Consider the following 15,152-nt stretch of genomic DNA (forward strand, 5'->3'; position numbering starts at 1 on the left):
CCACGCAGTGCCTCTAGGCTCTGGGCATTTGACAATAGGCTAAGGTCTTTAGGCTAAGGAAGCTGCCTCTCTTAACCTAGTTCTTGTTCCAACTTTTGTTCTGTGCCTGGGTGTCTGATATTTCTTGTCCCCAGCACTGTGCTAGAATTTTTCCATGTGTTGGTTGATACATTTTATCTTTACACAACCACCAGAAGACTAATTTTGAATCCAAACCACATGTGTCTAATTAAAAGAATCGTATCACGCTCACCCCAGCCTTCCCCTCCCCGTTGGAAAATGAGTTAGACAAATTGACTGAGCCAAGCTTCCTAGACTTGGTGCTGTGGTCAATATATTGACTGCTAGTCTCAAGTCAGTGCTGCCTGTTCCATCAGGGTGGTTTCCTTTGCCTTGCTCAGAAAGTCTCTGTGACGCTCTACCCCTCTTCTTCCTGACACTGTCTTTCCTCTCAAACACACGGACAGCCTGGACTGTCATCTTGGTGTCCTTGGCAGGAAGGAACCCTCACTCTATATTTAAAGGCTCCTGATATAGTCTAGGTAAACACCCAGAACAGTGTAGGCTGTGCACACCATATCTTTGGTCTATGACATCACCGGCATGTTCAGAGCCTGCAGGCGGGAGAAGGCCAGCTTCTCCAGGCCCACACTCTTAGATCATAATGTCTAGATTTTTAGCGAGCCCTTTCTGTTCAAATACATTCAAGACAGAAGAGAACTGATGTCTGTTATTACAAGTCCCTCTAACCCTTGGCACTAGGGCAAAGCACACCTTCTTTTTAATGCCACTGTGAGTACCCTGGATCCTCCTATGCTCTGGGGGATACAGTTTCATATGATCCATTCTCTTACTATGAGTTTGGGACACCGATTCTGAAGTGGCACATCAATGCATATGTTTTTAGAAGATGTTAATCTGTCAGTCATTTCAAGAACAAGAAAGTTGCAAGGCTAACACAATGAACTTTAAAAAAGAGAAAGGTAAGTGGCCCACATGTTATTCCACCCATGCTGGAGCTTTCTGTCAAGGCCATATGAGTTAAGGCCATCAGGGAAGAGGGAACCTTAACTGAGAAAATGTCTCCATCAGATCGGCCCATGGGCAAGCCTGTGCACCATTTTCTTGATTAATGATTGACGTAAGAGGGTCCAGACCACTTTGGGCATTGCCACCTCTGGGCAGGTGGTTCTGAGCTATAGAGAAAAGCAAGCTGGGCAAGCCATAGGTGCAAGCCAGTAAGCAGCACCCCCCCCATAGTCTCTGCCTCGATCCCTTCTCAATGGACTGTAAGCCACAAGAAGAAATAAATCCTTTCTTCTTCAAGATACTTTTGGTCATGGTTTTTGTAACAGCAGTAGAATGCAAATTAAAACACTATCACTTTCAAATACTGGAGTATGTAGCTTCTAAGGAACCCTCTGTCACAACCAAGACACATCTGTCAAAAAATGAAGAAATTAGCATTGGTGCCCATGACCATTTAACCTCCAAATGCCACCCAGCTGCTTAGGTGAAGCCTTTAACAGCAGATGTGCCAATCCAGGGTGGCTCCTTCCCTCTTGTCATCTCATACCTTCAGACTCTTCTGGTTGGTCCATAACGGTTTTAATTTCCATGACCTAGACACTTGGTAATCAGGAGGCAATTATCCCGTAGGCCTCCCACAGGCTGGGCTTTCCACACAATTCTTCATCACCGGATCTAAGTGTGCATCTGTGGCAGAGGTAAAGTCACAGACATGATGCTTCTTTGGGAGTCAAGGGAGCATGACTTTAATATTCCCCAGTGGTGACTACATAACCAAGACGAAGAAGGTGATGTTTTCATGTTTCCACTTGATTTGCATGTATCAGGGGTTCAGATCCCAGATAGTCATGCAAATGCCAACCTGGTGTGGTGACCACCTGTAGTCCCAGCATGCAGGAGGCAGAGACAAAGAGGCAAGCGTTTTACAGTCATGTTTACAGGAGGCAAACTGGCTCACTAGGCCATCCAGAATTGGCAAGCCCATGTTCAGCAAGAGGCATTGCCTCAATATATAAAGTACAGAGTAATTGAAGAAGACACACGACATCCATGTCAGACCTTTATATTCAAGTGCACACACATGCACATGTGTACACACACGATCACATACATGCAAACACATTTGTACATACACTTGCAGAAAAAAGAAAAGGACAAGGGGCGAAAAAGCAAGATGGACAGTGCCTAAGTAATGAATCACCTCTGGCTTCCACATACACACATATGCACAAACACACGTACACATGTATCTATATACACAAAACAAGCACATGCACGTACATACACATAAATACACAAATACAAAAGTGTAGCTACCATCTGACCTAACAAATTTACTTCTGAGTATATGTCCCCAGGGAATTAAAAGCAGAAATTTAGGGCTGAGGAGCTCATTCAATGGTTAAAGTGAAAGAGTGAGAACCAGAGTTCGTATCCCCAGAACCCATGGAAATGTCTGCTGGCTGTGGTAATTGACCTGCTGTTTCATCCCTGGGAGGCAAGGACAGAGGCCCAGAGCAAGCTGACCAGAAGACTAATTTCTAATTTCATCAGTGAGCCTTGGGTTTGACTGACAAACCTGCCTCAATGAATGAAGTGTCCTTGACAACAGCTTCTACATGCACTAGGTACATATCCCATAACCACCCAGATACACGAATGTAGAAACACATGTATACATATACACATGCACACATGCACACATACACACATGCACACATACACGCATGCATAAATGCACACATGCACACATGCACACATGCATAAATGCACACATGCACACATACACACATGTACACATGCACACATAAAAGTGGAAAAGAGAGCCATCAAAGAGGCTTTTGTGTTTATAGCAGTATCCTCCGTAAAGAACAGATGCTTAGGACAACCTAAGTGTCCACCAACAGAGGAATTCATCCACACAATAGGGTGCGTGCAGGAACGGGGCATTATCTAGCCTGGGGGAAGGAAGCCTGATGTGGGGAGGGCTTGGAGACACTGTGCTAAGTGGATGAAGTCAGGCACAAAGAGGCAAGCGTTTTACAGTCATGTTTACAGGAGTGTCAAAGGTAGTCACCAAGATAGAGATTAAGGTACAGTGACAGCTGTCAGAATCTTTGGGCATTGGGAGGGGGCAGGGCTACTGTTCTGTGGGTACTGAGTTTCAACTTCCCCAAAGGACAAGCATTCTGCAGATGAAGGAGGTGGCAGTCACATGACAATACGCTTGCTCTTAATACCACCAAAGTATGCACTTAGACGTGACTAATACGGGAAGGTTCATATTGTGAGTTTTTTTTTTTTTTGTCATAATTTGAAAACTACCAAGATTAGCTCTTCTATGAAAGGCAAGTGAATGAGGATGTACGCAGCCTCTGTGCTTGCTAAATGCTTCACAAATACCAATATTACGGCTTTACAGAGCTATGCCTTGCACCCCCTCCAAGGAAAGCCTCTGGATATTCTGTGATGAGGGACGGAGGGCAATAGCTCACAAGAGTGTTTGTGTGGCAGTGACCAAAGGACAAACAGAGCTCACGGCTGACGCATTGCAAAGGGACATTCCCACACCTTAAATTCAGTCCATTTGAATCATACCTCTGACAAGGGCCCTGGGTCCAGAAAGCCTGCTGTAGAAGACTCATGCCAACCTATGAGAAGAGTCCATTGGCTTCCTCATCCAACTCGGCAAGGGGTGTGGCTGCATTGTCTTGATGTCATTCGGCAGGAAGCAAGAATGCTGTCACGGAAAATGGACTGTGGGGTAGGGATTAGCCTGGGCTTAGGAGCTATGCTCAGGGGACCTCTCCCACGGCACCCACTCTGAGGACATCCACAAAACATGCCTCTACCGAGACACACATGTCTGGTTGATTCTTACCACAGCTTTACAAGGTGGTGGACATCAGCACGGCTTTTTGCAGACAGAAGGAAACCTGAGGCAGGCAAGCGGCCTTCACCGAGTGTGAAACAGTGGCTGACCAGGAGTCAACTCTAGAGTGGAGTTCCCAGAGGCCGTTGTTTGCACAGCCTGTCTCTGCCTGAGTCTCACTGAAAGCTGTAAGAGTTTGTCTGGGGCCAGCAAGATGGTTCAGCATGTAAAAGTGCCCAGCGCACAAGCCCAGTGATGTGAGTATGACCCCGGGAACCCATGTTAAGAGCCAGGTGGGGTAGTAGGCATCCGAAAACTTTAGCACTCCTACAGTGAGGTGGGAACTGGAGATGGGGAAATCACTGTGAAGCTATTTAACCAGCCAGCCTGGAGTACATAGCATGGCGCCTGGGTGATGATGATGATGATGATGATGATGATGATGATGATGATGATGATGATATAATAAAAATTAAAATAAAGAACCAATTCCTAAAAGTTGTTCTCTCACCTCCATACTTTTGCCATGGAACACAAGTGCCCTCCCACAGTGATGATGGTGGTGGTGGTGGTGGTGGTGAGAATTCTCATTCCTATTATCATAACAGCTACTACCATGGCAAGCTAGACACTGTTTTTGTTCTCTGCATTTCCGCTTAATGCTGGCTTTTTGTCTGTTTGTTTTTACATAGGGTCTTCTATAGCCCAGGCTAGACTCAAACTTACTATAAATCAAAGAATGACCTTGAACTTTTAACATCAAAAATGTGATTCCGTGGAAAATTCATGAAATACCCCTGACCTACTAACGACTGTAGTGTACCCTCAGCACGCTATGGCCTCGGCTGTCCCTGTCATGATCACGTGGCTAACAGTGAGCTTCAGATCCTGCCACCACCCACCATGGAGAAAGAGTTGTTCATGTTTGGTTGGCTAAGGAAAGGATCAAAGCTAAAAACTTGCGGTTTGCTTTCTATGAAGTGGGAATTGCTTCACACATGGGGAAAGTGCACGATATCATGAAGGGTCTGGTCTGCTGCATCTTGGTCTGGAGCTCTAGATAACCGGAAGACGCCTTTATTGGTAGCCTTAGCTCGTTGTATTGCTCTGGAATTACTGAGCAGGACATTCTACACCACTCGTGACCCTAGAGGAGGTCTTGGGGTTCATCAGCTTCCTGTTTGTGCACATGGGTATGCACATAAACAACCTTCTCCTTTTCCACTGGGGGACACAAACTAGAAATTTCTTTTGAGTTTGGATAACAGACTCCCAGAAAGGAGACAGAAGCAAAAATATTAAGAACTGTCTGTGCAGCAGTGGGTGCTGGGTCAGATGGGTGGAGGCAGGCTGCTCTCTGCTTCTCTGAGTGAGACTGAGGCACAGGGGGTGCCCACGCCTGCCTCTCCTCAGCTGACCTCAGACAGGCCTGCCATAGCTGAGTATACATGGGGAGCCATCAACACTGAACACATTTCACCGGCGTACAGAATGCTCCTAGCAGCGGTATTTATACAATTCCGAAGTGAAGAATTATGCCTGTTAGACCTTTAGGTGTGTCTTACGTGGTTGACACCAAAGAAAGAAGCCGTTTCTAACTATAGGCCGTGAAGTCTGTGTCTGCGGTACATCATTGATTCACGACGTGATTCTGTAGCCCTACATGCAACTCCGGAGTTCCCACTCAGAGTCACCGACTGCAGAACACAAAAGACTCCACCAAATGTCATTTCACCTCTGGCTGCACCTCATTACCGTGTGGTAGCTCCTTTTGTGCAAACAGCCGCTGGTTTCTAGCATAACAAGGAGACCCGTGGTGTCTGTATCGAACATATTCCTCGGAGAATGAGAAATCTCCGACCAGGGAAGGGGAGAGCCTTGTTAGGCGCTGGAAAGAGGCTGGAATGCGCATGCGCGTCGCCTTCCAGTACTGCCTAATTGCCCATAAATGTCATTAAGTTGAGAAATGTTTTCCACCAAATTAGCTTCAACTCATGATGTCTAATTATCTGGGGAAGCTGGAAGATAACGTATCAGCCTGCGTTTGAGAAAACATGTTTAACGGGTGCAGCCACGATGGGGAGGCAGGTCTGTTATCTGTGGAAGCCAAGCCTGAGCCCAGCATGTAAGCAGTGTCTCCTTTTCCGGTGCCAAGAATCTTACAACTCCCTCCCAGACTTTTTTTTTTAAGCCAGAAAGCGTGAGGGCCTCCCTGGAATTCATTGTAAGCCTACAGCATAAGGGTAGCGTGTTGGGGTGGGGCGTCAGTAATTAACGGGGTCATTTTGGTAGAAAGTTAACAGGCAACTCAGTTGAAAGGGTGATTCAACTTTTAGTCTTTCTCAACACTCATCAAGTAAGCTCTCCCCTGTAATGAAGAGTAAAGAATGCTCACACACAGCCGGGATTCCCAGCAACCCCTTACCTAAGTAGCTGCCGCGCCCAGATTCTTTGACTAAAAGGTGAGGAGACCCAGAGGGCCAGACATTCCCATAGATGCATAGCCAGCCTGTGCTGAGGGGAAATCTGGACCCAGCTCGGAACCCTGGAACCCTGGGTCTGCGACTTGTTCATAGTGAGCACCCAGGCCCCTCAGACTAAGAAATCTCATCTTGGTCTTCATCTCTAACTGAAAACTTGAATTCTGAGCAAGAGCCTGACTCGATGTTCAGAACTGCTGGCGTTTTCACACCAAGACCCACCATGAATACTGTCCACAGCCACCATTGTTACTGAGAAGCAGTCAAGCTTGCTGGCAGAACTAGCTTGCTACTCAATGTGTCTTCAAAGAGCTACTATGACTGTTATCATATACGTTTTTAACATAGTTGTGTTTGACCATACTTGGTTTCTTTAGACTTTTTGTATTTAAAAGTATAATTCCATGGATAAAGAAAAAGTGCATATTCGTAGTGGAACTGTGTTCAGTCACGAGGAGTAAAATTATGGTATTTATAGGAAAATGGATGAACCTGGAAGTCGTTGTGCTAAGCAAAGTAAATTGGGCTCAGGAAGGTACAGAGCACACCTTCTCTCCTATGCTGGGGTTGGGGGGGATGAAATATGAGAGGAAAGAGAATTAAGTGGGGAAGTGATAGAGGCATAAAAGCAGGGAGATCGCATTTGGGAGGAGAAAAAGATCAGCGAGGGAAAGAACAGGGAGATGGGGGAGCTGTGGGAAAAGAAAGGAATGAAAATTAAGATTAATGGCATATTTGTACAAAAACATCCTAACAGAGCCCATTGCTAACTTTACATTTTAATTTAAGGACTAGAAAGATAGCTCAGCGGGTAAAGGTGTTCATGCGCATGCACACGCGCGCGCGCGCACACACACACACACACACACACTCACACACACATACATGTGTGCACACATGCACACATATACACACACATGCATACATATATACACATGCACACACATACACATATATACAAGTACACACACATGCGTACACATACACAGAAATTTATTTTGAAAATTTACTTTTAAAATATGATTCTGAAGGATGCTCTAAAGCCTTGGCCAGACGACACCGGCCCCTAAGACTGGGAATCCACCTTAGCAATTGTGTTCTTGGGAACCACAGTCACCTAAGCACTTTTTAGCTCTGAGCTAGGTTGGACCTCTGCTCTGAGACCTGAGCATGTGCCCCAACTTCCTATTATAAGGGGACAGCTGGGCATCTTCTCTATGCTCAGGTAGTCCCCAGACACCCAGCACAGCTGTCCTCCACCAATGCACTGTCCCCCAGGTCAGTCTAACTGTGAGCTATGTGGAAGCATTCAGCAGTAGAGGTACAGCTCTGCTCCCCAGAGTTAGCAGTGTGTGTACCCACGAAAGAAAGCAACACTAGAGAGGGTGCTTGGTGACACCCAACATGCACCCACAAAGCCCTGGCTGCTTGGCACCTCTCACTCACAGTGTGATGGCAAAGGTGACTAGTATTTGGATTCGATATGAGAAACCTTCCTATCATCCTCCAGACAGGCTTGGGAGGCACTTAAGGATCCATGGCCCAAGAGGGTTTGGAGAGCACAGGATGAGCAGTCAGAGCCATTCTGTTGCCCTTCGAAGGATGCTGTAAGCCAGGGAGCCTGGCCAGCCCTGAGGTGGACTGGCAGCTTATCCCAGAGGTAGGAGCAGACATTGCTGGATCCATCTAATTTAATGGCCTCAAGACAGGAAGGGCCTTCCATAGTAAGTGTTGGCCACTGTCACTGAGAGGACCTGGGGGACCACTAAAATGTGAGGTGTGTGAAAGCCACAGAACATGGGTTCTTTTACTGTATCAGGCATGTGCAGAGAAAATGTCCCTCTATCTGGCTTCCCCTGCAGCTTCCCCAAGCTGCATGGTGACCAACAGACAGCTACATTTTCCACCAGGGCCAGACCAATTACATGGACACCCCTGCCCAACCTACAAGAGAACGTGTTCCCGGGCTGGGGATTTAGCTCAGTGGTAGAGCGCTTACCTAGGAAGCGCAAGACCCTGGGTTCGGTCCCCAGCTCTGGAAAAAAAAAGAACCAAAAAAAAAAAAAAAAAAAGAGAGAGAGAGAGAACATGTTCCAAAGACCAAGACGTAAGATTGAGTCTTCAAAGCCAGGAAGACATTTGAGGTCCCACTCAAATCCATCCCCAAGGCCATGTGCTTTACGTACAGAATGTCTTCTTTGGTGACAAAGGCAGGGGAGGCTGTGGGGGCAGTGGGTCCCTGAAGCTGTGAGCTCTGAGAAGAGGAGAGACCACCTCATGCTCAGGGCACCAGGACACAAAGCCCACCCTTCTCTGGGCCGGAAGCTGAAGTTACACACTTAGGAGCATGTGCGTTCAATCTCCAACCAGACCGGGGGAATGCCGTCCCACAGCCTGGGCTTGCAGTGGAGGAGAGGGAACTCTGTCCATCAGAGTGGGAAAGAACACAAATGTCTGTGTGACTCTGATTCACGGTTTTGTTCTATTCCTTTTTGGGGACAAGGAATTGTCACTATTCCCTGACGTAAGGCAGTGAAGATTTGGGCACTAATTTTGATTGATGCTTTCCAGATAAGAGGATGCTGACAGGTGGATCAGCCCACAGATGCTGGTGCTGTCTAATTTAGGAATAAAGCAAATATAATACATGAGTGGGTATTAACACAAAGAATGAGGTCCTTGTCTATCAGGCTAAACTAGTGATACTATAAAGCCATCATGTAAAACGACTCGTTGGGTACAAGTGACAGTCCCAGGGCATCCCATTTTGCTAGGGCCCCATCACTCTCCACCCTGTGACTTCCCCTGGAGGAAACTGGCCATTGGAGCTTACAGAGTATACATACATTCAAGGATAGATGAGTGGGAATCCCATCTACTTACAATCTTTCCTCCCCTGGAGAAACAGTGAAGAGAAACCATCATGAAATCTCTATGACGATGACCTGGCCATCTGATTGGTTAGGGTAGAGAGGACAGAGATAGGTGTGTCAGCCTGCCATGTTTGAGTGATGAACCAAAACTTCACGGTCTTAACACAACTACTGAACTCACACACTTGTCTACATGCCTTGGGTTGGCTGGGGCTGCCTGACATGCCTCGTCCTCATAGACCTCCAGCATGCTTGTCAGACACACCCTTCACTCTGCATTGACAGAGACACAAGAGGGCAAGCCCAGCCTGGCAAGTCCTACTAAGATCTTGGATCACTTCCAGTCTACTCATGTCCCACTGCCTCAAATCGCAGGGCTACCCAAGGCTCCATATCTACTCCTAAAGTCACGTGGGGGGAGGGACTATAGGGCGGAAGCATAAGAGGTTTTCATGAGGCCTTTGGGAGCAGGGCCCCTAGGAAGTGCAGTAGCTACTTTTCTCCTTGTAGTGACAAAATACTCAACAAGGGACTGCTTAAGGAACGAAGGGTTTGTTTTGGTTCACCATGTGAGAGTGTATCCCTTCATGGTGAGAAGCCATGGCAACAGGAGTGGAAGCAACTGGTCCCATTGCATCCATAGTCAGGAAGCAAAGAGGGATGAAGCCACCACAATTTCTCTACTTTAATCAGTCCAGGATCACAGCTCATGGAAGGGTGCCACCCACGCCTTGGGGGGAATCTCTCCACCTTAATTAACCTCAATTAATACCATCTAGAAAGTCCCTCTCAGACATGCCCAGAAATATGCATCTAAGATGATGCTAGATTCAAGTTGACAGTCACATAAAATACCACTGGAGACAGAGTCAGGCATCGTGGGCATGGAATCTTCATCAGAAGATGGGCTGTCCAAGAGGACAAGCTTGCTTTTTCTCACCATGTGGTGCTCTATCCTACCTTAGGACTCTGTAGAGAGTTCAGCAAAAAGATTCTTCAGATGAGCCAGGCACTGTGCTCGGTCACGATTCCACATGGCTCTGTCCTCTCACAGAGCCTGGTTAAACCCACAAGCTGAATGTCTCAGCAGTCCAATTTGTCATTTGAAGGCCCAGAAGATTCCTGGAGAGCTGCTGACTTCTATGTTGAAAGCCCAAAGAAATTGGTTCTAATATTGGTGAAGGAATGCTGAAGCAACAGAGCAGATGAACTTGCCAGCAAGAGTGAAGGCGAGCAGGCAAAAGGCAGAGTTCCTTCCACCTTCTTTCCTCTGAAAGCAGAAGGCACCACCCAGATTTAGTGTGGGGTGAGACAAACTAACTTTTTAGAGAAAGTATGTAGAAAAGGGCTTTAGTTAGCACAAAGATCTGGAGGGCCAAGGGCTTGGTGCCAGCATTAGATCTGCTCTAACAGGAGTCTCAGTCAAGATTGTTTTCGAGAGAAGTGAGATTGCAGTATTGCACAGCTCCCTGTCTTAGTTAGGATTTTACTACTGTGAACAGACACCATGACCAAGGCAACTCTTATAAAGACAACATTTTATCGGGGCTGGCTTACAGGTTCAGAGGTTCGGACCATTGTCATCAAGGCAGGAACATGGCAGCATCCAGACAGGCATGGTGCAGGAGAAGCTGAGTACTACATTTTCATCTGAAGGCTTCTAAGCAGAATACTGGCCACCAGGCAGCTAAGATGTCTCATTAGACTTATCTGGGTCCTGCTCTTCTGTTCCATAAGATGCGTTCTTACAAGGCCATCTTTTCCTCTTGCGAAGGGGAGATATTAGATGCCACCAGCCCTGGGATAAAGACATTCAGCTCTCAGTTGGCTTGGGACATATCAGCTGCCTTTGTGAAAGATGAGATAGATTTCCACAGAGCTTCCAAAAGGACATAGAGCCATTGTGGAATGGAGTCTTGCCCAAAATCAGAATAGGAGAAAAGAATAGACAGTTGAGAAGGAAAGAGAGAAGGGGAGGAAGAAGGCAATAAAATCTGTGCCCCTGTAATGTCACAGATCAACAGTAATAGACACTGCTGGACTGCCCTTAAAGGACAAGGATACAAGGAGGTCTGAGGATACAGTGTTCAAGAAAGAACATGGACAGCTTCTGTATGGGATTTAAAGAACCTTCCCTTTCCCAGGCCACAGAGCTACAATGTAACATAAAGCTAATGGGCTAACTAGAGCTGATGTGGAAAGTTAGCAAACTTCTCCCTCTACAAGGGAGATCCCTTTACACAACAAAGTTAGGAAAAGGACAAAGCATTCAATTCAATATTCCTCGGGTGACGGAGAGACGGGGGAAGCTGTGTGGTGCTCCCTGGTGGCTTCCTGATTTTCCCCATTATTTCTGGGCTCTTTCGCCTGCCACATACCGTGTGTAATATTATCCAAACACCATCACACATGGACAAAGGGAGAGCCACATCCTAGTCTTGGTTCCACGCCTCATTTTAGAGCATTGGACCATATATTTTTGTGCCTCAAGAGAAGGCTGAGCGGTGCAGGGGGCAGGAAAAGATCGCAAAGAACCAGCCTCAATCGCACCTCTAACTCACATATTCATCATAATCAGGGGCTGTGCACAGCACAAACCATCACCCCGAAAGGGCATATGTTGCCTGTATTGTTCTCACATCAATAAGACGAGGAGTGTACAGCCAGCTCAATTCCTAGGAAAAACCTATGTGGTACAGCTTGCTCCGTTGCATGTCAAACTCATCCAGTGAGCTATTTAGAACCAAGGAATCAAAACCGTTAGGTTCTTATCTCTGCTTCCCACTGTGCCAACACTTCACTTTTTAAGCCTCTTTCTCCCCCTCCTCTCTCTTTCTCCCCCTCCTCCCCCTCTCTTCTCTTCTCTCTCTCTCTCTCTCTCTCTCTCTCTCTCTCTCTCTCTCTCTCAAAAGCACACATAAAGCTAAACAAGTTTCCATTCCACATAAATTCAGATGATGAATTTACACAAAGCCCCCCAGGAGATTTGCAATGGAAATGTCCCCTGGCTCTTAGCTCAGGAGCCCAAGGCGCAGCATTATTACAGTATCTGATTTGGAATTCAAATTCTCCCCCAAGACAGCAGACCTTTTTTACATTTCTGACACTCATCGCCTTCTGGCTGGACACATCCCACAGACCACATATCCTTGGAGCTATTCTAACTCCTCACTGAAAGACATCGAGGTGACTGGTCAAAGGGAACCACCCAAAGACACAGAACCGACACTCACACAGCTCCCACCCCAGGCTCCCACTCCCACATCCGCTAACCTCTGTGGCTACTATACCAGTCTTCTTCCAAACCGGAAGGGCCATCTCTGTGGCTGCACCAAGTACCTGTTGGCCAGCCTCTCTTCCCCACCCCCTCCAGCACAAACCCTCACTGCTGGCCGTGACACATGCTTCCTGGCTCATCTGGGTGGCCCAGGCTCATTAGGAAGGGATTTGGTGCCTGTTAGTTAATTGAGGCCCATTCCTGCCACCTGCCACTCTCTGGCCTCATCTGCACACTAACTGTTCCTAATTGTCATCATACGGTAGATCCCCGCAACAACTTGAGAACAGGTCCTCAGAAGTCCGCTCAGGCCCCATGACATTGTGGGAATCAGGGTTGTGAGAGCGTGGGGTGTAGTGACAGTTTATCAGAGGCCAGAGGTTTGGAGAAGAAAAGCACCTAGGGCTAACCTCAGTCATGCTTTATGAATCAGGGACACAAAGCCTTCCTCAGATCCAGACAAACTCTGAGCCCAGACTACACAGCCTGTGGATGTGGTTTGCTATCTGTGTAAGATTTGCAGCCCCTGAGTGTGTTTAACCATAAAAGGCTGGGACATCAATGCAGTATCCTTGTTGTTAGGCTAGAGAAGGAAGGAAGCAGAGGGGGAAACTTCTGGGAAGTCAAACACACAGTAAATAAAAAGACTGGGGGAGGGGGCGTGAGAAGGACCATTGGACTGAAGAGTTAGGAAGAATTTTGATGTTAATACACAATGCCTATCTGGTAAGAAACAGATGTCAGCTCTGAGTTACAGAGTGTCAGGACCTACAGAAAGGGAGAGAGTGGGCTCTGGGGGGAAGAAGAAAGACTGTGGTAGAAGAAACTGAGGGATTTAGAGGCTCAGGAACCATGTCTGGACGAACCCCAAAAAACCGGGTTGTAGCAAGTGGAGTGAGGGTAAGTGGTCTGGCTTTGGGTGCCAGCTGACTGTATTTTTTGACTATAAACACACTTCCCTGGGACTCTGAGAACAACACTTTGGGAACACTCCACAACCAGGGAACTGTGTGGTCTCTCCACCCAGAACTGGAAAGTGGGGTTTCTGATACACCACTCCCTCCACACCGAATGAGGAAAAAAACACTAAACAGGAAAAGCCCAAGTGATTCGGGAAGAGGGACGATAAGTAAGAAAAGAAAGGAGGAAGAAAGAAAGCCAAAGAGAAGGAGGGAGGAACGAAGGAACGAAGAAATGAAGAAGAAAGGGGAGGAGGTATGGAAGGGGGACAAGGACAATTGTGGAAACCCCAACATGGGACAAATCAGAAGTTTCTGCTGTTATTGACCAGACCCATATCACCAGCTCTAAAAAGCTCCTGTCCCACCAGCTCCCCACAAACAGATCTGAGGGGAGGGCGATTGTACACAGGAGAACAAAGGACCCTTCTGCCCTGACACACACACACACACACACACACACACACACACACACACACACACACACAGTCTTAGGCTTTGTTGCACAGTATAACACATGACATCACCAGTTTTCTTTGAGGTTTCTTTAAGGAAGTCTTCCTGTCTTCAGGGAGCTCCTGTGCACACTCCCTGGCCAAGCGTTAGCATGTCCTGTGTGTCTCGGAGCCCAGTTCTGCCCGAAAACAAACACCAAAGCCTCTCTTCTCACACCTTGCCCAAAGGCTCCTGACTATCTGAATCCCCCTCCTCCCTGGAAGTCACTCACTACCTTTCCTGCTCTCTCCCTCCAGCCTGGGAACCCAAGGGGCCTGGTCTAGGCTGATTCCAAGAGCTGGCAGATTTCAAAGCAAAAAAAAAAAGGAGAGAGTGGCAGTTTGACACCGCACTGTCACAGTTAAAATGGGCCCGGCGCATGACCCGGGCTCGGACACTGATGCCTCGTGCCCAATCACAGCTGAGCTTGCATCTGCCACGGTTCACGGCCGCTGCTGCATGCTGGGGGGACCAGATGCCTCTGTTGAAGCTGCTCTCTTCCAGGTCTGCCGGACACGCGGCCACAAGACACAGCCCGGCCACCCGTCACTGGGCATCATCTGCCTCTGCAGCCTGTCCTTTCTACACAATCCTCCCTCCATCCCTCTGCGTCCCCACACCTCCCCACACACAGAGGAGATAGTTCTCGTCTTAAAGTTTGACCTGAAGGAGCCAAGTAGAATAAAAGGCTAACAAGTGGGACTTTGATTCCTGCCACCCGGAAAACAACACAGAGTGCTCAAAGACGGGGCCAGGAGGCCAGCAGAACCCTGCTCTGTGTCCCCACAAGACTCCTGTTCAAATGTCACTGTGGCTGTTAAGAATATTGACATTAGAGAACAAGTTTAAACACCACGCACTTAACCTCCTTAGAGGAGTTGACCTGTTTTGTTGGAAGTTTGGAGGCAGGGGGAAGGTGGAGTGGCACAGACAGCAGCTCAGTGTCATCAGCGTGGCCTCAAAATGGACTTGGGTTTTGTATTTTAAGTAAATCTTCCTGGAAACAGCATCTTTTCTCACTCTAGCCCCTAGACAGCTGCCTTGTCAGGAGACCTCACAGAGAACTGGTTCTGCCCATCATTTTAAACCCCTCCCACTGCTCTTTGGCTCCGCCCACCACTCTGCCTGCCATTCTGTGACTTCCAAGTAGCACACATTTGACCAGAA

The 15,152-nt window shown here is 47.5% G+C and overlaps 1 long non-coding RNA gene across 1 annotated transcript; it reads right to left on the reverse strand.

Annotated features, from left to right (window-relative positions):
- Positions 1-9,567: 9,567 nt before the first annotated feature.
- Positions 9,568-14,332, reverse strand: LOC120095614 (uncharacterized). The gene is made up of 3 exons (XR_005491214.2): positions 14,221-14,332; positions 10,812-11,052; positions 9,568-10,524 (listed from the first exon to the last, which is right to left on the reverse strand). It is a non-coding gene; the product is annotated as an uncharacterized LOC120095614 (long non-coding RNA).
- Positions 14,333-15,152: the final 820 nt, after the last annotated feature.

The sequence above is a fragment of the Rattus norvegicus genome, chromosome 11 (genome assembly GCF_036323735.1).
Source record: "Rattus norvegicus strain BN/NHsdMcwi chromosome 11, GRCr8, whole genome shotgun sequence".
Taxonomy (NCBI): Eukaryota; Metazoa; Chordata; class Mammalia; order Rodentia; family Muridae; genus Rattus; species Rattus norvegicus.